This window comes from Eumetopias jubatus, unplaced genomic scaffold, assembly GCF_037043125.1.
Source record: "Eumetopias jubatus isolate StellerSeaLion01/CBP00866 unplaced genomic scaffold, mEumJub1_p1.0 scaffold_2, whole genome shotgun sequence".
Classification (NCBI taxonomy): Eukaryota; Metazoa; Chordata; class Mammalia; order Carnivora; family Otariidae; genus Eumetopias; species Eumetopias jubatus.
The window spans coordinates 172,159,995-172,162,466 of record NW_028274808.1 but is presented as its reverse complement, the minus strand read 5'-3'; the positions used below and the strand labels follow the sequence as shown (position 1 = coordinate 172,162,466).

The 2,472-nt window shown below is 38.0% G+C and overlaps 1 pseudogene; it reads left to right on the top strand.

Moving 5' to 3' along the window:
- Positions 1 to 1,028: 1,028 nt before the first annotated feature.
- LOC114196688 (large ribosomal subunit protein uL30 pseudogene) lies at positions 1,029 to 1,735 on the top strand (annotated as a pseudogene).
- The last annotated feature ends 737 nt before the right edge of the window (positions 1,736 to 2,472 follow it).

Below are 2,472 nucleotides of genomic sequence, written 5' to 3'. Positions count from 1 at the left end.
CCCAGAGGGAGACATGGTCTTTATTATACTCAGTGTGGTCTGAATGTATTTTCTCCCCCAATTCTTATGTCAAAATCCTAATGCCCAATATGATATCAAGTATCAAGAGATGGGGCCTTTGGGAGATGCTTAGGTTGAGAGGGTAGAGGCCATTATAAGAGACACCCCACGGAGATCCCTCACTCTTTCTACCATGTGAGGATACAATGAGAAGTCTGTGACATACAAGAGGGCTATCACCAGACCACAACAGCACCCTGATCTTAGACTTCTAGCCTCCAGAACTGTAAGAAATACATTTCTATTGTTTATAAGCAGCCTCTCTGTAGAATTTTGTTGTAACAGCCTGAACAGACTAAAAGAATGCTGGAGAGCAAAGATGAACTCTGTTCCAGAGAGAAATAGTATCTCTGTCTTCCAAGTTTGCTCACTAGACAAACATCTCTGAAGGACAGTTCAGCAAAAAAGTCAAGCAGTGCCTTTGCTTGCAAGACACACAGAAACATAAAAGAATTATCTCCCTAGAAGACTCCAGCTCAAAAAATGCTAAGCATGACTTATATGAAGAGATATAATTAGCTCATTTCTGGCTAGAACCAGGGAGGGTGCAGAAGAGAAGAAAAAGAATGTTCCTGCTGTGCCAGAAACCCTTAAGAAGCAGCAAAGGAATTTTGCAGAGTTGAATCAAGCGTCTGAGAAAGAAGTTTTCTCAAAAGATGTTTCACAAATAATGCAATATATGTTAAGAAAAAAAAAGAAGAAGATAGCAGGAGGGGAAGAATGAAGGGGGGGAAATTAGAGGGGGAGACGAACCATGAGAGATGATGGACTCTGAAAAACAAACCGAGGGTTCTAGAGGGGAGGGGGGTGGGAGGATGGGTTAGCCTGGTGATGGGTATTAAAGAGGGCACATTCTGCATGGAGCACTGGGTGTTATGCACAAACAATGAATCATGGAACACTACATCAAAAACTAATGATGTAATATATGGTGATTAAACATAACAATAAAAAATTTAAAATAAAAGATGTTTCAAAAGGCAAGGAGGAAGCTTATCTATGAAAAAGCTAAGCATTACCACAAGGAATATACGCAGATGTACAGAACTGAGATTCAAACGGCAAGGATGGCAAGAAAAGCTGGCAACTTCTCTGTACCTGCGGAACCCAAATTGGCATTTGTCATCAGGATCAGAGGTATCAACGGTGTGAGCCCAAAGGTTTGGAAGGTGTTGCAGCTTCTTCGCCTTCGAAAGATTTTCAGTGGCAACTTTGTTAAGCTCAACAAGACTTCAGTTGACATGCTAAGGATTGTGGAGCCATATATAGCACGGGGGTACCCAAACCTGAAGTCGGTGAGTGAACTGATCTACTAGCATGGTTATGGCAAAATCAACAAGAAGCTATTGCCCTGACAGATAACACATTGATTGTCTGATCTCTTGGTAAATATGACATCATCTGCACAGAGGATCTGATTCACGAGATCTATAGTGTTGGAAAATGTTTCAAAGAAGCAAACAACTTTTTATGGACCTTCAAATTATCTTCTCCCCTGATTCACGAGATCTATACTGTTGGAAAACGTTTCAAAGAAGCAAACAACTTTTTATGGACCTTCAAATTGTCTTCTCCACAAGGGGGAATGAAGAAAAAGACCACCTATTTTGTAGAAGGTAGAAATGCTGGCCACAGGGAAGACCAGATCAATAGGCTTATTAGAAGGATGAACTAAGGTATCTACCATGATTATTTTTGTAATCTGGTCAGTAATAAATGACTACTCTCAAATGGAAAAAAGATGTAATTAAACAAAATAATATTGCAAACATGAAATATTTGAGTTGCATGTGAAAATTGAAAACATCAAGTGTGAAATCCTCTCATCACTCATAGTCACCTCTCCCCATTCCAAGATTTCTACCAGATTGTGCCTTAAACTCATTGCTTCTTTCTTAGTGCCTTTATGATAAAACATTGAGAAAATTGACAGCTGTGTTTCAAACATCCAGGGTCTCTATAGACATAAAGCATTTCCTGTCCATCTTAGTACAATAATTTCTTCTTTTTTTTGTAAAATACAAAGAGATATGAACAAAAGCTTTCCTGCTCTCAAAAACAGAGAACTCACTATAAGATCCCATTGTCCCAACTATTACCTACTATTTTCCTTCTAGGAAAGCCTGTTTTCATGGCTAACAATGGATACCTGAGAAAAAAATAAATTAATTTCCAGAAAGTAGCAGAATATCATCAGGGTGTTGTTTTGTTTTTATTTTTTTTGCTTTGCTTTGATTTTTTTTTACATAAATGTGTATATCATATATTTCTGATTGCAAAACAGTAGTTGATTATGACAGAGACTCTATGCCTCTCCAATGCCTTTTCTCTTCTTTCATTGCAATTATATCAAACTAATTCAGACCATTAATATAACTATTCACAAGAATACATTACTTGACTGCTCTTATC